Source organism: Idiotropiscis lumnitzeri, chromosome 6, assembly GCF_059441095.1.
Source record: "Idiotropiscis lumnitzeri isolate Australia: NSW breed Sydney's pygmy pipehorse chromosome 6, RoL_Ilum_1.0, whole genome shotgun sequence".
In the NCBI taxonomy this organism is placed as follows: domain Eukaryota; kingdom Metazoa; phylum Chordata; class Actinopteri; order Syngnathiformes; family Syngnathidae; genus Idiotropiscis; species Idiotropiscis lumnitzeri.
The window spans coordinates 12,508,864-12,530,886 of record NC_142396.1 but is presented as its reverse complement, the minus strand read 5'-3'; the positions used below and the strand labels follow the sequence as shown (position 1 = coordinate 12,530,886).

General features: G+C 40.8%; 1 long non-coding RNA gene across 1 annotated transcript in view; it reads left to right on the top strand.

Annotated features, from left to right (window-relative positions):
• LOC148335299 (uncharacterized) overlaps nucleotides 1-22,023 on the top strand; it is a 126,749-nt gene that overhangs the window by 78,198 nt on the left and 26,528 nt on the right. Inside the window, exon 2 of the long non-coding RNA XR_015844112.1 lies at nucleotides 11,577-11,630. This is a non-coding gene — a long non-coding RNA (uncharacterized LOC148335299). The remainder of the gene's footprint in view (nucleotides 1-11,576; nucleotides 11,631-22,023) is intronic.

Genomic DNA, 22,023 nt, shown 5'->3' with positions numbered 1-22,023 from the left:
TGCGATAATTTGGTCGGTGGATTAAACACTTGAGTGTTTCCCAAAACCGTCCGAGTCCCAGGTGTTTCTGACACTCTCGCTCTTATTTGCGTACACAGATGTTTAAGCTTCCACCTTCTGTATGCATACTGTGGCTCAGCAAAATCCCCTAAGCCTCATTCTCAACTGTACAACACGACTGTCATCCAGAATCGTGCGTGTGTGTCTGTTACTGGCATGCACATTTGATCCCGCTCTTTTTGGGAGGCATTAGAGACTTTACGTATGACTTTATTCATATGAGAGTGCTGCCAGCGGAGGTTATGAATGATCTACAGCTGGTCTTGCAAGACAGCTGACGACTGAAGTAGTAATCATCGAAATCAAATTCGAGATGATACGCCAACAATCGCTCGGGTGCTCTCCACATTGCTCAATCCAGAGCTTTGTCAGACATGTGACGGATGGCGTGCTTTTCTTATGATTTGGGTACATAAGACCACGAGAGTCTGTCTTGATACCAACTTTCTGTGCAAGTTAAAAAGTCATGTTATAAAGTCAAAGGTGTACAATTTGATGAAAAGGTTGCATTTAACTTACGAGTTCAAAGTTTTGTGTGAGTCCCCCCACCCCACATAAGACCTTGAGCGTGTAAGAATTGTGGCCTGCCCCCTTGAAAATCCAAAACGTTTGACAAGAGAAGACAACAGTGAAGACAGTTATGCCAAACATTCACATAGTGCTGACATGCTGTCACACAAAAAACTGAAAAACACAAGACCGAGAGCATGTGCTGGGCGCAAATTCTAAACAAATCAAGAAGATGACAGGCGGCGACAAAAACACATTTCAGTCACTCGTGTGGACTGACGTCAAAGTCAAGATTCTGCTGCATGCTACTTCAAACTATTAGAATGAAAAATAATTAAAATAACTCCGTTTTCCCAAAACTGCAGTGAGTCACAGTTTTACAAAGGTGGCAATTACTTTTTTCACATAGGGCCAGATCACAGAAAGGTTTGTATCGTTTTCCCCCCTCGATAAATAAAATAATCATTTAGAAACGGCATTTAATATATCCTTGGGTTGTCTCAGTGTGATATTAAAATTCGTTTGATGAAATGAAACCATTGTGAGTGATAAAAATGCAAAAACCACAGAAATCAGCAATACTTTTTCAAAGAACTGTATAGTCTAATCATTCATTTGATTAAATGGATGTGTAGTGTTATACCCACTACTCACCAAAATCCATCTATTATCCAAGATATTCAGCTTTCCGCTGAAACATCTAGATATTATTAACATACACTTTAATCGTTACAGGGAAATTTTATTTTAGCCTCTGTACTTTTGGTCAAACTGATCAATATTTGAGTACTTTTTGTACCACTTTGCTGTTCTCTAAGGAGCTGAAGGGCACAATTCGTAACTGGTTATAGTGTATTTTGGCTTCATACTGGAATTTCACAAGAAAGATGAATATAGATTTTGTGGATTATTGTACTGTACAGAAGTAAAAATCCCAATTGCAATGAACAAAAACCTAGTCAACCTATATTCAATTGAATACACTGGCTAGACAAGAGTTCTGTATATTATCTTTTTTTTTTCTTTTTTATAAATGTGTTATTGTTTATTTATTTTTATTTGGGGGGGGGGCTGTGGGTCTTTGGGAGTAACTATGCCCTCATTTTGAATTTGCAACAAGTTCCATAAAGCTGGGACAGGGGGAATGAAAGACTGGAAAAGCAAAGGAATGTTGGGGGAAAAAAACAGCTGTTTGGAACATTCCACAGGTGAACAGCTGAATCGGAAATGTAAGTGTCAGGATTGAGTTTAAGAGGAGCGTCCTGAAAAGCGAGGTTGTTCACAAAAGAGGATAGGGCGAGGTTCACTACTTTGTGAAGAATTTGTAAAAATCTGAAATCAAAACAAAGATAGTTCAAACCATAAATCAATCATCTCAAAACCATTGATAAAAATGTCTTTTAAATATGATGTCATTATTTCATGAAATTGGCACATTTGTTTGTCCACAGATAAATGTTTTGAAACTGCTTCGGGATTATTCCATTATTCTCTGGGAGCCATTTTGGGGGAGAAAAAAGGGTTTCGACTGATAAATCTCTATCTTCAGGTAGACATGCTCATAAAATATTCTGAAAATGTACTGAAAAAAGGGTCCTTTTGAAGCGCAGTAGGGGAAAAAAGGTTCTTGATCAGTTTCACATGATTAAAATGTGGTAAACCGACATAAACAGAAAATAACGACTTCTCTTTTTATACACTAACTTTGCTTATTCGAGTATAAACTGGTAACCCGCCTACTGCCCAAAGACAGCTGGGAGAGGCTTTGGCACGTCCGCGACCCTCATGAGGAGAAGCGGTTCCGAAAATACATGAATAAGCTGTTTATTTTTAATACATTAACACATCAGTGTAAACATATTCTGATCTTTTTGAGAGTACTTCATAAAACTGAAAAATATTCAACAAATGATCTAACTTGTATTTTTTCACATGAAATTGACCTGCTGCTGTGATCGTTATGCTTAAATAACTTTATGAAAACAGTAAACAATTTTGCCAAAGGCTTACATTTTCATTTTTGAAAATATCAGCTGGTCTACATGTTGTCTGGCAGCGCGACATCTCTCTGTGTGCTCTCACTTGCTCACCGTGGGAGCACACTAATTTGTGGACAAAACGCGCAATAATAAATACTTTTTGGAACATGAGGAGATTCATGAATAAATCAGGCTGCAACATCTTTTTGGTCTACCCCGGTCCCACTACCTTGCATGGCAACCATCACTGTTGATATATGCAGATTGTTGCTATTTCTGATGTCGCTCAAGATGCGTCAAACAAATTCTCGTGTTCCTTTTACAATTCACTCAACATTTGCAAAGGCTGTAAACGTATTGCCAAGACGATCTCTTTTCTTGCTAAATCCTAATTTTTTCACACAAGTGAAGACATTGTGTCGTCTTAAAAATCTACTGTTCACTCACCGCCATGATTTCTCCGGGCTTGATGAAAATATCCGGCGCTGACCGAAGAGGAACTAATGCATGAATGAAAAACTAATGATTGTTGATTAAAAATAACATTCAAAGTTCAGTAAAAAAAATGAAATAAAAAGTATGGTATTAGGAAATGCGAGTGAGAATTTATTTTGTCAATTACAGTACATTGATTAAATCGATCAGTAACTTGTAACAAATTTGTGTCAATGTGTTGCTAGCATCGATGTGAACTTGTATAGCGCTGATCAACTTTTAGAACTGCTTTGAGGATTGGATATAAATTGCCAAGGACTAGATCCAAAATGGTCTAAAAAAAAAAAAAAAAAGCCATTCCCAAAATAGTGCAACCTTTTTCAGCAAATGTATGTGCAATCTCTGTAGGTGTAATGGCCAGGTGTCCCCAATACTTTTACCGGTATCGAGTGTCAAAGATTGTGAGGGAAGTAGTGAAAGCGACAGATGGACAGAGAAGGAGGTGACAAAGACAGGGAAACGGGGCTGGTGATGGATAGACAGGCATAGAAAAAGGGGAAGAAGGGCAACGATAAGGACAAAGACATCAGTCACGTTTATGGGGGGGTTACCCTCCGCCCCATTGAGAGTGGACCTTGATCCAAGCCACACAGACTCCACTGTGTCATGGTGTGTGTGGGCTTGTGTCTGTGTGGGCCCGCGAGTGAGTGGTGACTGGACAAATCATGACTAAGCAGAAATGAAACAAAATGTTAGAGAATGGAGCAGCACTTTATTTTTTTTGCGCCATGATCCATCACCTTCAATTGTACACAAAAGCAAGACAAGTTTGCTGTTACGTTTTTTTTTTTTTTTTGCTTTGAAAATAATACTTCATTTAATGCTATAACTGTGTTGTTCTACATGAACATATGCACAGATCCAAAGCTACTCTCATAGTCCTCCAAGGCCACAGGGCCCCCTGATGAAACATCAAGTGTACAAGTCTTCATTCTTAGTGGAGTGCTGATATATTGGCAAGTCTCCTCTTTAAAATGTGCACATCTCTCACATTCGCTGTCTTGAGGCAACTGAATAGCAACAATCTCTACAATAACCTGGCATTAAGGCCAGTAGCCTGGAAACAAACTTACCTTTGTTGTGCCGGTAATTAATCTCCCTCGGTGATCAACGTGTGAATGGGGAGCCTCATTCAAAATATCTTTTTTGTCTAGTTGCCTGAGATTCTCACTTTTAAGTGATCAGATGAGCTTGTAAATGTGGGACAAGGAGGTCAACAGAGGCAAGCGCAAATGAATAAACAGCTCAGAGTGAACCGCAATGAATGGCACTTGATGATATTGTCAAAACAAGCTGATTGAAATATGCACTTATTTACATGCTTTTGAGTATGTGTGTCAAACACTCGCACTTGCAGTTCCTGTTTGGGAGGTCCGCTGGTTCTGGCAAACAGTGTCTGGTCTTATCTCTTGTGTTTTATGTTCCTAGCAAGCCGAGGGTACAAGCAGCCCTTTGTGGCCCAGAGGTGGCTGGTCTCGATCCAGACAGACCCATGCAGCTGTTCACCATTGTTGGCCTTACATGTGCGCGAGGGTTACTTGTGTGGATGTGTGCCTAGGCACATGGATGGTTACACGACTAAATGTTTCTGTATGCGAACAAATGTGTCGGTGTGCATCATGTACAAAGTTTTATAGAATGATTGATTAAAAACAATGTCATATGATACTTCCTCTAATTGGCTGGACCTCTCATCAATTCGTATGTAAACCCCAAAAATGCATTGTAACAACACAACTGGTCGTCTCTTTGGCTGTAATAAGCAAGCCATCCTCACTAGTCGGTTTTATGACGTCTGGCTAGGTGAGCACAGACCAGAAAAACACTTTGGTCTGTTTGGTTTCTGCTCTGTTGGATCACAATTTGAAAGTAAAGGGCAAAAAATGATTCCTGGCAAAAGTGGGCATTTAACTCAACCATCCTGCTTCTGTTTTTTCATGTTACCGGTTGAGGGCGTCTGTCCCTCGAACGTTAAGATTTCGCTTTTGTGGTGCACTTTCATTTACAACATGACCTCTTATGTTTTTGTTGGAGAGTCTCTTGTTGTGAACGACTCTTATTGGTCAGACCGCTGGTCGGTGACATTAACTCATGGTGGAGGTGAATGCGTGTGGTAAATGTGACGCTGTGTCTGAACCTCAGCCCGGTATTTTCGCCCAATTCATGGCTCTATTCTCCCTCAGTTCCCTCTCCTTCACCTGAACCCTGGTGACGCCAGCGATCCCCTCAGTGGAGGTTTACTGCTTGGTAACACAAAGTGTATTGTGCGTGTGACCCATTAAGAACTCCTAAAAGGAGCCATCGGCGAAGCCTGCACAAAGCCACGTGCTGTGTGAGCATTTCACTGAGTGGAGGTCAAGAATGTGGCCCTAAGACTCAACTTCTGGTTTTTCAGAGTTTTACAGAGATCTACTGACCAGAGAATATTACATTGATTTTATGGTATTTAAGCTATGTTCACACTGAAGCTCAAATTTTTTTGGGCCATATCTGACACGTATCATATTTCTTTTTCATGCTGTGTGAACAGTATGGTTACATTTTTTCAAATCCGACTTGGGCTTCTTACATGTGCATATAAATCTGGTACGTATGTGATGTGTCTGTAGTATCAGAAACCCACTATTTGCGCCACAAGGGTGCTTGGGAGACTAATGCCATCGTCCGTGAATCTGCAAAATTGTTTTGAGGAACAGTTTTCTTTATGTTTGACTCTAATTTAATCCCATTTGAAATATGAAGCATGAAGTGGGCATTTTTGGTGTAGTATTTCAGCCACTCAGACGCTTCATTTATTACGCACAGCAAAGACGTGATGTCATCCTGAGTAGATATTTCCATTGAATATGGGTTGTTGCCTCACATTTACCTTTACAAAGGCTGAAGGGGGGGCATTTTGGAAACTCGGTTAGGGTTATGGTTTGGGGGGTAACCCCCAAATAAAAAAGTTTAAAAAAAATTTAAAAATCCACAGACATATGAATCTGCGGATGCCAAACTGCAGGTATACCGCTGTCGACTGCATACATTTTCCATTATGAAGCTTCCCAAAATACTCAACGCATATGGTCCCATTATTCAGCACTTTTCTTTGAAGGATCAGTTGTTTTTTTTTTTTTTTTGTGTGTGTGACGAATAAGTAACACTTTGTGTGCATGGTCATTCTTTGGCGGTGGAAATCTATCGTCATTTAAAATGGCACGATAGTTTGTAAATATCATTCAGCATTAAATCAGGTTTAAATAATCATCGTCATTCATTCCCCAGCAGCTGACAGCACTGAAAGCATTTTTCCATATTTATTCTCTGCACAATCCGCATTAGGCATTTGTAAAAGCCTTAACTTAAAAATACATGTGAAAGACATTAAAAATGTTCTTAACACTATTGGGTGTTGAACTGTAACACTTTAGTAAATGTTAATGGGTAGTATAGGTGCATTTAGACACTATGCTGGTGTGAGAAAAAAAAACAGAAAAATTTCCCAACCGCTGTAAACTAAACTCGCCCTGGCATGAAAATGAAGACGCACCACTTTTACGCCCAGCGCACGTGCGCCTGTCTGCGAAAATAAGGCCCTCTATCTTTTTTTATACAAATAATGTACATCTCATCTCTCACTATGCCGAGGAGCGGAAACATCAGACCAGGCAGCTGCTATTACTTTTACTGGCTAAAAATGTTCATGTCAAGATTCTTTGACAAGTAAAAACAGGCTGCTGCTTTGGCAGCCGGCTCAATCCTTCTTTTCCTCACACATTTGAAATGCATCTTCTGAGTCGATCTTTGACCTCCATGACCGTGTCATTTCCTTCTCCAGTGGTGCGCTACTCCGGGGGGGGTAATGCTAGATGGACCGCGAAGGTTAGCAGGCTGAGCTGTCAGCACAGGGTTCACCTGCTAGTTTGGGATTTGGATGGACCCTCAGAGACCACATGACACTGTGTGGGGTCACAACACATCTGATGGATTACTTTTGTCGCAATGGACTCCATAGTTTTTGCTCAACTTTTTCTATGTCCCTCAGCTCCCTGCCCAGATGCAAAATGCGTTCTTGCCTCTCTGCGTAGCGCTCACCTGGCCATTCATGTTAGTTATTAACATTCATATTTCGATTTTCTTTTTTTTCCATAGCGGGACTTGTGACTGCCTCAAGAATGTTGTCACAAGGTTTATTTTGTTATGTAGTTTTTGAAGTGTTGATGTATAAAGCCTGGGGGAGTGAGTCAGACTTGTGATATCAGATCGCTTGATACTTGAGGTAACTTAAAGCATCCAATTTATCAACCATCAGCCTTGGCTATTTTTTCCACGGAGGTACCCGTTTGGATTAACAGGACAATAATTCATACATTGTTCACGTTACGGAAAGCACTATATCTCACGAGTGTTCTTTTGTGTTTGCAAACCTTTATGTTATGTTTCCTCTTTCTTCAAATATTTGAAACTGCTGTCAACAGCCGGTTTGTGCTTTTTCATTCATTTGTCATTCTTTGTATCCTGTGTCACCTGATGCAACATGGCTGTGCAAGCAAAGGGCAAACAGATTCCTAACAGGCCTCAGATGAACTGCTTAACAAAAGAGACAACGCTGAAGTCTGCTAAGAAGCATATTTTCTACATCAAGCCAAGGTTTAAAAGATGGGCAAACCCTCCCTGAACAAATTGTTCGCCACCAAAGCGTTTTTACTCTCAGGGCAGCCTGTTGACTCAAGTTCTCAAATCAAAGTGGGGAACCGAATGAAAAGATTCGGAAATTAGAGGATGTCTACGATCCTACCAACGCCCAACTTCTCTTTGTTGTTACCCACCTGGATGGAACTTCATGCTTAGGAACATCACACATGACTTTCCAAAACACTGGTAAAACAAAATGCAGCTGCTTTTTTTTCTTTTCATTAAAAACTTGAAGTGACGAGTCGAGCATTGTTGGCCATTGGAGACTTCCATTCCTCTGAAGCATTTTGTATGTAGCTCCCTGTGTGGCCTTTTCCTGCAGCTGCAGCCTTTCCAGGACATGACATGAACATTAAAGCTGCTGGTACATTGTTAGAAAACTTATTCTTGGACTCATAGGGAGAATGAAAGCAAAAGCATGACAGAACCAGATCAACAGGCCTGCTGCATTGTTTCATCATGTGAAAAAAAGAATAAAACTAAATCCAATCAAATTTGATTCGGCACTAGTCATGAATGAAATGATCAGGTGTGGTAGTCGTTTTTTTGTCAAGAGACTCCTGCCAAAAGTTCAGGTTTCAAAGACAAGGCTGGATAATGGAAGCTATTTAAAGTGCGTTCAGACAATGCCGGATCTTAAATCCTTCATGTCTACACTTCATTCATCCCATTTCATTTCGTGCCTTCTGAAGATGTTGGGATCTAATTCTGCTTTCACAGTCCCAATGTATTCACATGTTATTTTGATTAGTGATTAGTTTTCGGAATATGTCAACGACCTTGTTTAAAAAAAAAAAAAAAGAAGATGGCTGGGATAGGCTCCAGCACGCCCGCGACCCTCGTGAGAAGAAGAAGCGTGCGTCTCAGATAATGGATGGATGGATTGTTGTATGCATGCCTGGCCAGTTGCTGGTTGCTGATGTCACTTTTCTCTCTGACCAGTTTCAGTGTTCAAAAAGAAATGATAAGTGTGTTTTCAAAAAGTTCTACTGACCCCAATTCGAATGAAATTTGAATGATGTGTAAAATGTCAATAAAACCAGCATAGAATAATTTGCAAATCCTTTTCAAACTATCGTCAATTGAATACAAAACAAGACATTTAATGCTCAAACTGATGAACGTAGTTTTTTTCTTTTTCCTTTTCTTTTTTTTTATTTGATGCCTGCAACTCATTTTAGAAAAGCGCTGAGACTGGTCAACAAAAGACTATTAATTAGAGCAATGCTCCAAAAATGTATTTTTGGTACATTCCATATGTGAAGAGGTTCACTCAAAACAGGTCAATGTCATGATTTGCTATAAAAGGAGCATCCCCAAAAGGTTCATTTTCACAAGCAAGGATGGGTTGAGGTTGCATGAGCAAATTGTCCAACAGTCCAATAGAACCATATTTGTCTATGTCCAGTTACAAGAAATTTGGGGATTTCATCACCCGTGATCCATAATATCATCAAAACTGCCAAAGAATCCGGAGAACGTCAAATGGCTAAAAAACAACATTGAATGCTTGTGACCTTCGATCCCTCTGGTGGCTCTGCATTAAAAACGGGCATTTGCCACGTGGGCACAGAAACATTTCTGAAAAACATGTCAGTTAACACTGTTCCTCGCTACCTCTACTTCTGGCGTCTGGCTGAAAGGATCAGATTTTTTTCCCCCAAAACTAGATACTATTGGTCAACCCTCGAGCGTGGATGCTCTTTTTACAAATTAGCGACCAATCTAAAATGCTGGAAATGGATTGTTCTCTTTGATGATGCGATATTTAGGGCTCAGAAAATGTTGTGGGGGTCACGGGAAAAGTGATCATTTTGTAAGTCCGGCGATTCCGCCCAACACCACTGAAGTTAAAACATTACTGAGTACTAGACGGGCCTGCCGGCAGTCCAGACCTGCCTCCCATTTAAAATGTGTGGCGCGTTATGATGAGTTAAATACAACAAATTCAGACTGTTTAGCAACTGAAGTTATACATCAAGCAAGAATGGTCAAAACATCAACACACTTTCAACAGTTAGTGTCCTCCGTTCCTAAATTTGCATTATTTGTTGTTAAAAGGAAAGGTGATGGAACATAGTGGTAAACATGCTCTTGTGACAGCTTTTTGAAAATGTCTTTCAGGCGTCAGATTCAATTGTGAGTGAAGATTTGCACCGAAACAATAATTACCATAGATATTTAATGTTCATCAGTTTGAACATTAAACATTAGTGTTGCTATTTACATTTTATACTTCTCAACTTAATTGGAATTGGGGTGTGTACTTCGATACAATTTCGATTGTGAATTTATTTTCACCCTGACTGAAATACTGATGATCACTGCTCTCTCTATTAAGTCTTTTTTTTTTCATCTGCTCTGGTTAGAGGGTACTAGGCTGGAAAAAAAAATTGACGGAAGGTATGTCATTGAAAAAAGGTTGAGAACAACTGATCTAGAACATTGGAATCAACAATAAATACAGATGCAAGAAAAGGCTTGTGAACACTTTGGAAATACCATGAATTTTTCCATGATGATCAAATGTCTTGTTATCTTCATCTAAGGAACAACAATCGGCAAACAGTCTTGTTAAACTAATATTACAAAAGCAATAATCATTAGTTTGTCAATATTTACATCCCACTGCAAGGTGGGAAATCTATGCAAATCTTTGGATTTTAAAAACGGTTGAGCCTTCTACGGCAACAACAACGTCAATGTTTCCTGTAGTTGCAGATTTTAAAAAGCCAGAAGGAATTTTGGATCCTTTCTTTTAACAAAAGGTCAGCCATGTTCTTGGGATGTTCTGGTGTGAATCATTCTCTTGTGGTCATGCACCAGCATCTCAATCAGGTTGTGGTCAGGATTCTGACGGCGTTATGCCAGAGGGTATATTTTCATCTGATGAAGCTATTCTGTTGTTGATTTACTTCTGTCCTTTGAGCCGTTGTCCTGATTCATCCCCCATCTTTTGTCAAGCTTCAGTTGGCAGACAGAAAGTCTTCATTTCTCCTGCAATATGTCGAGATAAACTTTCCTTTTTCCATCCTTGGTATCGTGTCCAGTCTCTGATGAGGCAAAGCAGTCCCAAACCAAGATGGGCCCTCCACCATACTTCGCAGTTGTTATGATCTGCATGGTCGTGCGTTGATGTTCCTTATGTGTTCCCTTCAGAAAACTTGCTGGAAAAATTATTAGCCTAGTTCCGCATTCTTTTTTTTTTCCACCTTGAGCTGTGACGTCTACAGATTTGCAATAGAAACATATTTTTGTGATGTATTAGTGCAGATGTCTATTGTTATAGTACAGTTAATGATTTACTCAGTAATGCAGCTAAACCCAAAGGTTCTTTCGTGCGTTTCAGAAAGACATGCCCATTTACCAAACCAAATTTCAAAAGTCGAAAATTTGCTGAGGAATATGCTGCCAGTATAGAAAGGATCAATATCGAATTAAAAGAAATACATTTACCCTGATAGAGGATTCTTGTTTGACTTGTGTGAACAAAAACAATTGTTATTGTTCCATATTTTTGTGCTGAGAGCCTGCCTTGACTGAAATTGACAACTAGAGTAATCCATCTGAAGAGCATGTGTCTTATTGTCACATGAAACTTACACTATGACATTTACTTTCTTGTGAAGAAGTGTTGTTTATCTCTTCAGTGAATTTCCAACGGCAGTTTCAAAAAGTTTTTTTTTTTTTTTGGTAGTATTTCTCATCAATGTAAATGAAGTACAAGGTTTAGAATGCGTCACAGCTCATAGTGTCTGTTTATTCCAGGCAGGTAAAATGTCATCCCTTTATATCATTTATCCTCGACACCGCCACTGTGTTCATTGTACTCCTGCTGTGTGTTGTTTCCTTTAGGAATCTGACCCTATCCATCAGGAAACATGCAGGATTTGCCTTGGGAGTTCTCAGGTAAGATAAATTACATGATATTATTACTACATATATATATATATATATATATATATATATATATATATATTTTTTTTTTATATTGATGAACAAAACGTTGCTGATGTGAGCAGCTCATTTTTGTGAGTATGTGCTAGTTATTGTTATTTATGTTGGTCGGTAGGCTTTGTCCAATCAAAACTGTCATGTATATGATGGTTATTGTCGATCATAAAAACTTAGACGATTGATCATTTGGACCTAATTTTGTGAGTATGTGCTAGTTATTGTTATTTATGTTGGTCGGTAGGCTTTGTCCAATCAAAACTGTCATGTATATGATGGTTATTGTCGATCATAAAAACTTAGACGATTGATCATTTGGACCTAATTCCGGAATGCTTTCTTACAGCACCTTCTATATTTTCCTTGTGAATTGTGCAGTTAAGACAAGTGTTGTTCTACATATTGTGAACGCTTGATCGAGCTGGTGAGGTTTTCATCAGCTCCTGTAAGATAGAGCTTTTCCGAGGCAAGCTGCAGATGCATACTGTATAACGCACATAATGGCAAGTAGGGGCATCATGACCTTGTTACAGTCATTTACAGTATCACAATGATCGGAATATGATGCGATTGTGTCGTTGTCTGCCATGGAAACCCCAAATGTAAACAGAGGTTTCTCTGTTATGATTAAAATAGAGTGTTTTTTATTCATTATTATTTTTTTAAATCTGATTGCATTTCTTTGTGGGAAAACTGTACTGAAGCACACTGTCTCTCAGGATGATGTTCATCAGCAGTGGAAGAGCACTTGCATGTTAGATTAGGCCTCTTTGGCACAAATAATTTGATAGGTTACATGTGCTAGGCTGTTGTGTCACCTATCTTTATCATGAATTCCAGCTTATGCTTAGAGAATGAATTAGTTACAGCACGGACAAACCAAAAAAGGGACCAAGCTTTGACTTCTAAAGTCACCCTAAACTTCGGAGGTCAAAGCAGCCTCACGCGTGAGACCTCAGCAAATCTCACAGAACTCTAAAGGATTAATTCTCTCATTGTATTTTGTTTTTGTGATGTTGACTACCAATAAACAAATACGTCATTGCTGAAATCTGCATATCAAAGTGTCTATAACAATGACTGACAATTAGTGAAGATTAAAAAAACCAAAGCGTAATTCTGAAAATATGCTGAACTGTGCTGTAATGTGAAGAAGTTCTCCTCCAACACAAGCCGCAAAATCCCTTTGAACATCCACCACGGCATGTACATCCATCACAGACGTCATTCAAAGCTAAGCAAGCCACCTTCTTCCATATTTTTGTTTTTAAATTGTATCATTCTTTAGTTGTTCACTTCTTTTTACACTTTTTACATGACAGTATACAAACGATGAAATTATTTCCTAATAATAAAAAAAAGGTCAAAATAATCCATTTGTTATGTATAACACATCGTGACTCGTGGCTGAGTTGGAGCCTGCTCCTTTGGTTGAAAGAAAGGGGCATCCGCTTGCCAGCAAATCACAGGGATTGGTCTGTGTTTGACCTGCAAAAAAATCGATGGAACACTCAATGGAAGATTTAATAGCTAAGAGCAGTTTGCAAGTACTGTGTGATGATTATTATCGTAAGGAAGTATTAAGAGAAAATCTAACTCTTACGTCCTCATGATCATTATCTCTACATAATCAGTAATATTAGCCTATCAAAGTTTTCCGCATGATCCTAAAAAAAAAAAAATGTGGATGATGTAAATTTAACACAGCACAACATTTATGTTTTTTATCACGGTTGATATCGCTAGTTTTAACCTATTGTGCTTATTCTCTTCGTTAGCTGATTAGTGCATCGTTTGGGTTTGGCCTCTGTTTTCCCTTCATGGTCATGTACTAATACCAAACAGAGGAAACATCTGCTTTACTGCCATTATAACTGCTCCTGATCCACACAAACACACATGCGCGCACACACGCTTAAAGACACACACACACACGCACAAATGCTGCCTGTCTTCCACCCATCCTCATCCTGTCTCAACTACCAAGCGGTTCTGGGCATTTTGCAACACAGCCATAAAAGTTATTCCGTCATCCTTCCACCTCTCTTGTTTATACAGTACACATGCAGTAATATATCAACACGGTCATCAACAATTTCTGTTTACACTGAAATTCAGGGTGTATCCCGCCTACTCCTCAAAGACAGCTGGGATAGGTTCCAACACGCCCGCGACCCTCGTGAGGAGAAGCGGCATAGATTAATGGATAATGTGGAAATGATTCTCGATTTTCAAATAGTGACGGTGATTAAGAAAATTTCTGCCGGGCTGATCTCATGGTGTGTCTCGCACTAGTTTTGTTGCATGTTCCCGATCAGTTTCAAGAAATTGTCAAAATAAACGTGATCAAGAAATGTATAATGTTAGTCCATCCTTTTCGTCCATCTTGATCTTTTTCTTTTGAGAGCCGAAATTTCAACAAGCTGATCTACTATTGAGGGCCTGTTTATCTTAAATTGACGGCCACTCGCACCGCGACACCGAGCCGAAAATCTGGCTGGACATAATTAGCGTTCGATCAACTACGGCTTGGGCTCCTTACTGCCTGCCACCCGGAGGTACCCGCCTGCCACCCTATCTCATCTATAAATTTGGTTACAAAAACTAGACGGAATTTTTTTCTTGCTGCACTGGTGGCCGAATGCAATCTTGGTGCATTTATATCGAGGCGTAGCCAGATATGCGTGGTGGGCATCATGGTTTATGGTCTTTTTTTGCATTTAAAAAAAAAAAAAGACAAAACTTGAAGCCATGCGCAGCCTAATCAAATGTTAGTCTGTAGTGTGGAGAATGGTTGAGTCAGTCACAGAGATCTGCAGCACTTGACAAGTGGATGGCGTCCGAGGATATTAGTTACTGCTTGAGGTCAGGTGCGACATCAGTTGGAAACCAAAAAAAAAAGTTCTTGTTGTAGTTCTTGCTCTTTTTGGATTTACATTTCCTTGGTATCCTGTTTTTCTTCTTCCCCCTGTTCGTCACCGTACAACGTCATTTTGACAGTACAAAGGGTGTCTCATCACTGGACACTTGACACTGAGACTTTGATGGTTCCCCCGTCACGCCACAGTGTGATGTCAATTTTCATCAAATCCTGGTGGCCTTCTCCCATTGACAAAGCCACTATTTGAACCGGCAGGTTTGCCTTGAGACCAGAAAAGCCATTCACCTCATCACACTGGTCTCACTGGGAGTCATATAGAATGGCACTCAGCTTTAAGATTGGCTCATTGTTTCTGACGGGAAACATCGTGCCATGCTGCAGCATAATGGGCCGAAAAACAGAAGTTGTGGTGGGAGAACGTTTTGAACAGACAGGAGTGAAAGAAAAACAATAGTGCTGCTATATTGAGAAACCATTCTTATTCGTTGAATGCATATTATTTTTATTTCTTAACCTCTCCATGAGTTATTTTTGCAGTATCAGCTGCTTTATTGCCATTTATGCCCCAAAATAGGTTCTATGACGAGAGAGCATGGGAAAAATAGCTGGCATACACTAAACTGCTGGGAAAAGACTGTTCTCAATAGTAGCTGTGCACAACAATGTGGGCTACCATTGCGCTATTTTGCTCCCACTGAGGAGGAGGAAACATGGACAAGAAAAGTGCTGAGATTAGACCAGACCAAGCAGAACCAGCCCGTTATGCTCGCTTGGCTTCACTTCACTCAGAGATGGGAAGATGAGAGGTGGATGGTCTGTGATTGAGGCAGGAGCCATGTGGTCCAGTGTACCGGTGTAGGCCCCCTTTTCTTTTTCTGTTTTTCTTTTTTTTTTTTAGTTCTGCAATCATCTGGTCCTGCTTTTTGAAAATCCCCTGACGTCTGCAAGAGCTGTGGCGGCACACATTCCGGCATACCAGCCTGATGGTTGCTGGCCCATTAGCAGGGCCCAAGTGGAGGAGCCCACCCAGGGCTGCCCACCCTCTCCTGCCTACCTTCGGCCTTCCTGCCCAGCTCTGGCTCTGGATCAGAGGCAGGCCGCCTGTCAGGGGACGGGGCTAATGATGGCCACTGCCATGCCATCCCTTTCAAGCCTTAGCCCAAGAGTACAATTTGACTAATGCTATTTCCTGGTGATAAGATGCAAACAAGCTCATTTGACTTCTTGTTTTTTTTTCTTTTTTTTCCGAGGTTTGGGTGCTAAGGGGATTTATTCACTTACGTGATGGAGAAAGTGCTTTGTTGCTGATGCTGCTTCGCTCTGCATAGGTTTATTAAACCCCCTTGTAATCTTACGGTCTCCCTTGGCCCCTAAGTGGTTTAATCAAGGTTATTTTACTCACCCAAGACTGTCTAAATTGTTTCCATCTCAAATTGAGATGGTCGCAGACATTCACTCAACACTTAAGTCTTATTTACAGTTCACTCAACAGTTTTTTTTCTTCTGTGACTTTCATTGAATTAAAATTTAAAATGTAACTTTTTCAATGTTTGAACATTTATTGAACTTTTTGGCCAATAAATCGGATTGTTTTAGCTCGATTTTATTTATTTTTATTTAAATTAGTATTTAATTTTTATTGATTTAATATCACAGCTTTTTAAAAAAATATTTCTAAATGCACGAATAAATCGGAAGGATATTTTATAATATTTAATGGCCATTTCATCATGTACAGTCTGTTTGTGTCAAGGAACTTTCATCAAAGAAAATAACATGGAAAATTGATGATGCCCTTTGGAAACAACAGCTAACGGCAGTTAAGGAACATGGGACCTAAACAAGGATTCAAGTCAGGGAAAAGAGCATGACATGCTGCCTGGGTTCATCTCTTGAGGTCAAGGACTCACAAATGATTGATTTTAAAACTTTGTGCATCCGAAAAGTGGACAGATTTGAAGGGGTACCATATTGTCAGCTTTTTCTTCCTATATCTTTGATATTTATTACTAGATTTAAAGCAAAAAGCAATCTGTGCCGTGATTGTATTACTTGTGTAAGAAATCCTTACACCGATGGCTTTATGTTCTAATAGCGTTTTGAAAAATGTGTGAAAATACCTTGCAGCAAGTTTACCTTAAGGACAACTAGAGTCGTATGATTTCTTTTCGTTGAACTCGCTGTACATTCTGTGAAAAACCCATTACCGTGATTATAGCTGCTTATGGACGCGATGTGTTTAGCTCAAAGCATAAACATCCATTTGGCATTTGGTATCATGCTGTCTCTTTGATCGCTGCTCGAGGATACCGGCAATGGCGTGATTGTCAGAGGGGATGCGTGACGCCAGGCAGGGACTTAGCCCAGCACACACATCCATCCACGTGCGCCTCTGATCCCAATCATTCATAAATTCAGCCCCAGAGAATTATATCTGCGCCATCCTTCTAGCAATCAGTGTTGTCTTTAACCCCCGACACCACCCACAACCTTCTGTTGGCTATTAGGAAGGAATGACATGGAAATGCACATAAGCGCACAATCACTGAGCATTTCGCTGTGCAATATTTTCTTCATGTTTTGTGTGAAGTCGACTCTTCCCTTCTCACTGACCTTCTCTGTTCTGTAGTTTCGTCTTCTACCTCCACCACTCAACTGTTATTCCTATCCCACTGCTAGACAACAGGCAGGGAAATTTCCCCTTTGTCATTTAACCCAGATTCAACAGTGCAGGCGGGCTGCGCAGTCTAGAGGCTGTAACTTACCAGAATGTAAATAGAACAGTGTTTTTTACATTACTTCACCACTTATTTTTAGTCGTGGAACAAGAGAAGGCAAGGGTGTGCCTTTTCAAGCCCCTGTGAGTCTTATCAGCTGTATACACGGAAAAATGGAGGGAAAAAAACTCACAGATCAAACAAAACAATATTGCCCCAATAGGAAGTGAGGTCTTGATTTATGATTTAACTGTTAACTGCTATTGGCAGACAAATCAGGGTTAATGTTTTGCACATGCAAACATGCGCTGCCATCTATTAAATATTACATTATTAAACTATTGAAGACAAAACGCAGGTGCTGCACTTGTGACCAGTCACCACAAACATCTCCAAACAACACAAGTGCTTGTAAGCTATTATGAAAGCTTTTACTATGCACAGGACCCACCTCTCTCACCACAACTTGATTCTTTGCACAAGCAAAAGTGGGACTTTGAATGCACCTTTACGTAATGTAATTGTAACAAATCAAGCAGTGACAATGAAGTTTGTCCGTAGGACTTCTGTGGCAGATCAGCATGTGACAACTCTATAAGCACCCCCCACTTACCACACCAGGAAGTGTCTCTCTCTGAATCCCAGCCCTCCAATGACAAATTCAAAACAAAAATGATCTGTTGCGATCTTGATGGATTTAAAGAGTGTTTTTTTTTTCTGCTCACACATAAGGTGATGGAAGCTGTGTGTGTGTGTGTGTACATGTGTGCAAGTATGCATGTCCCAGTGTTCACACAGTGTGCACACGATGACTCAGTTGAATTTCCACTGAGGTAAGCTGCCACTCTCTCATGAGTGGTAAACTCACAGAAAGACGCACACTCAATTAAGGTAGGCCACACCGCTATTCAATTTTCAGTACATCACATCAATAAAGCCCAACACAAGTCACCTCGCCAGCGATGTGTTATGATCTGTTGGAGCCACACACACACTTAAACAGACACTCATGCGCACACACATTTTCGTTTGGCCTTGTCCCTGTACAAACAGCCCTTCTATAGTGAGAGACTCCAATGGAGTGGATCAAGTCCAGCAAAGACACCCTCGCACGCTTCCTCCCTCCCTTTCTCCAAATCCTCCCTCCTGTGTGACCGCAGGGCCTTTCTTCCTTCCTTCCTTCCTCCTGACACAGAGGCCTTGCCGAGTCACAGGGGAGTCAGGATGGCCGGATGCGCTTCAACCAGACCGACGGACTGACAACGAGCAGACATGCAGACACGAGGATGCAGCTACTGTGGACTTTGGACTGGGTTTTCTTCCTATCCAGAGTTGCGAGGTGGATGACATCATTCCTGTTTTGATAGGACAACAGGAAGATGGAGAGAGACGGACGCTGAACGGCGGGGTGTGTGGTTGAGAGCACTAAGAAGTATGCGCTCATGAAAGGACGCATGAGTGGTGATCAGTGAAGAGGCCCGAGACGACGTTAGCGATGTTAGCATGGGCGCACGTTGACCTTGGGAAGTTTTATTTTTCCCAGTGCTTTCCTCTTCCACGGATGGCGCAATGAAGACTCACTGCAAAAAGCATTACAGGATTTGGACCACACAAATTCTTCTAAAACAATCAGTGTTAAAGCTGCTTGGAATGATTACTATTATGGATTTATTAATTAATGCTACACTTTATGGGGAAAAAGGACGCATTCGGACATATTACCTCAAAATGAAGGGAAATTTATAGTTATAACAGATAAGCTATAACATGAAGATTTCCTACAACTATGTGCCTGTTGAATATGTTGTCACAATTCTTCGACACAAGAAACCCCCCAACTGATTTCTCACTCATCTGTGTATGTGCCATCTGATTCACCGGTGACCTGTCGGGATATGCTTCAGCTCCCTTTAACCCTGAACATGATAAGCGGTCCAGAAAAAGGAGGGATTGAAGATGTCATTCCTCTTCGAATGGAGGAGACGGAAGAATGGAAGAAAGGACAGAGAGCGTAAAGAAGCTCACATAAGCATAAATCCTTGTTGAACGCTCCCTCCTCTATTTGTCTTTTTCTTAGAAGAGGATACAGTGGGTGCCAGCTGCAATACAGAGCAGCACTTCACAAAGGTTAACATCACTACTGCACTCCATCGAGCGCCTCTGCTCATCAATTCCGAGCCTTGTGCTGTCACTGCGGGCCTCCGGACGGAACAGCTGGCTGCAGGAAGACAAGCGCTCTGTCCTGACAGGCTGTCCTCTGATCAGCTGCAGCCAGCTGTCCAACAGCAGCCCCGCTATTCACAGCGCTACCGGCCAGCCAGGCCCTCTTTCACTGCCGTTCTCTGTCGCTTGCACTGTACTTGCCTCCTTTTAGCACTTCTTCCTTCCTACGTGTGTTCACCCCCCAACAGAAGCGACCCCCCCCCCAGTGAGCTCCACAGCAGGGGCGCCTCTGTCTCTCTGCGTTGGTTTTTTCTTTCTCTTCACCGAGTGAAATTGTACATCTAAGCGCTCCCAAATTTTGCTATGCCATTTCCGTCTCGCTTTGTCTCTCCAACCGTTTGTCTTCCTGTCTTTCACGCTGGGTCTTTAGATGAACTTTTGTCCTTGTTTTACTCCAACTTTTGTTTTTGTTTTGCCCTCGCAGCAATTCTTTATCCGGCCTTGATTACCATTCGCCCTTGTCCCTTCTGTCTGGCCGTCTTTTGGTCGCCATTCTTCGTTTCCTTCTTTGTTAGCTGCGGTGTCTCACTTTCGCCACTCCTTCCTCAACACTCCATTCTGCGTTCCTTCTTTGACACGCCACTGCAATCTACAGTGTCTTCTCTTCTTCTTTAGAGCAACTTGCTCTGTGCCCCCATTCTGCAGGGCTTTTTCACAGGTGTCTGTAAGGTGAGGATTTACATTTTCTCAGGACAGGGAGCCCGTGGAGAGAGGCCTGCTGGCAGATCAAAGGCTCCGCCTGTAAAACGATCTGAAAGAGTCCGACATTAGCATCCATCAGGGTACCTTGAAAGCTCCCTGGTCAGCCGAGAGGGAGGCTGAGGGCCCCCCAAAGTGAAAGGCCAGTCTGCTGAGGGGTGTTGGAGGGGAGGGGATGGAGAGAAATTGACTAAATAGACATGAGGGGAAATGTACAAGGGAAGATAATTCCCAATCCAAGATTTAAAAAAAAAAAGAATCGCTCTTATTTAACCCCTACCTCCCTCATCTCTTTCTTTTACTCTCTTGTACCAACTTCTTCCATACAGTGTCAAGTCTATTAGAGGAGATCATTTTCCATCTCTGCACCGTCGTCGCTCAGCTCACCAAATGCTGAGGTTTATTAATTGTATGGTTTACACATAATAGTGTCTGGTCCACAGAGGAGGAGAGAGAGATGGAGCGGGCTTGTTTTCCAGTTAAATAGCTTCACCGAACTGTTCAAAACATCTCATAGTTGCATTTGGAACCACAATAATGAACATGCTGTTAATCGATAATTTTCTCACAATGCTGAGCCAAACATTATTGTAGTCGTGTGGTGTATTAAAAATGAAATTGTGATGTTTTTTTTTTTTTTGTTATGTCAAGCCAAAGATGTTTGTCTCTCTCAGATCTTCCCAGTTTTACAAAATATAACAACTTTAGAAGGAGACGGCATATCGTCTAATCCACTAAATACAATAGGTTTATTTATTTATTTTATTTTTTTACAAAGGTGTTTAGTGACATCAGTGCTGTTGCTATTAGTCATTTGTAATGTGCGCATGGATTCTGTGATATCATTTTCTAGATATTCTCATGAGTGTCGGTTCATTCACAAATGCACTCTGCTACACATGAACTGTTCGGAAACTCCCAGAATTGTTGGAATGTGTCGTTCACTTACTCAAAATGCCATGATCTAAAAAAAAAAAAAAAAGAAAGAAATTAAAATAACAATAAATATTGATATTGAATCTGTCAGTCCGTCACTGAAGGATGCCCGTTTTGCTGACGAGACATTCTTTAAGATTGACGATCATCACAAACCGAATCCGTCACTGACAGACACCCATTTTGATGAGCAAAAGTCACCATAAACCCACAAATGATCCTAAAATAAGCATTCTTCTTGTTTGCTTCCCTTCAAAATTCTTCGGGAACAGACAGCTGTATGTAATCTGTGCAGACTCTAATGCTCATTAACATCTCTTGCGACAGTACATGCAGAAACAAATGTTAACGATCAACACACGTATTACTAATGAACGTAATGAACTTCCCACCCCGGCTCACCCAAACACATTCACACACACACACCCACACTCACGCACTCCAGTTGTGTGTAGTTTGCCGACATGTGTGAAGCCTCCTGCGTGAGTGGCTGCATATCCCGTTTGTTGCACAAACTCAGACAGATAGTGGCGTGTCCACCCCAAGATGAGTTCCTCCTCTGTTTAGGGAAAAGGATGTGATCTCACTCGTTAAAAATCCAACCTATGTCGCTTGCCACTCATGACTTAATCCAGGCTTTTCCTTTGTACAGCTGAGCGTTCTCTTCTTTCCCTTTGCTCATCTATCTATCTATCAATCTATCTGAAGTTATACTGTTTTAGCGATTACAGTAATAATGACATTGATACTTGTTTAGAGCTCTGGCCAAGCAATCCTTTTTTTTTCAGCATCATTATATTCTGCTGTATATGCCCAACTCCTGCATATGACGGAATCTTGTCATTGCAAGTCACATATATTCATGTAGTGGTGTTGAGGATATTTGTTAAGC